Below are 301 nucleotides of genomic sequence, written 5' to 3'. Positions count from 1 at the left end.
AAAGGTAGGAAAATAATTAGGAAGTGATGAGTTTTTGAGTGCTTTCCTTTGTCTTCACTATATTTTATCTTGTAATTTAAATTTTAAGTATGACTGTCTAATACATCAGTTCAGTTCAGTCACTCAGTCGTGTCTGACTATTTGGGACCCCATGGACTGCAGCAGCACACCAGGCTTCCCTGTCCGTCACCAACTCCCAGAGCTTACTTAAACTCATGTCCATCAAGTCAGTGATGCTATCCAACCATCTTATCCCCTGTTGTCCCCTTCTCCTCCAGCTTTCACTCTTTCCCAGCATCAG

Source organism: Bison bison, unplaced genomic scaffold, assembly GCF_000754665.1.
Source record: "Bison bison bison isolate TAMUID 2011002044 unplaced genomic scaffold, Bison_UMD1.0 scf7180017864367, whole genome shotgun sequence".
NCBI lineage: Eukaryota > Metazoa > Chordata > Mammalia > Artiodactyla > Bovidae > Bison > Bison bison.
Note: the sequence above shows the minus strand (reverse complement) of the source record.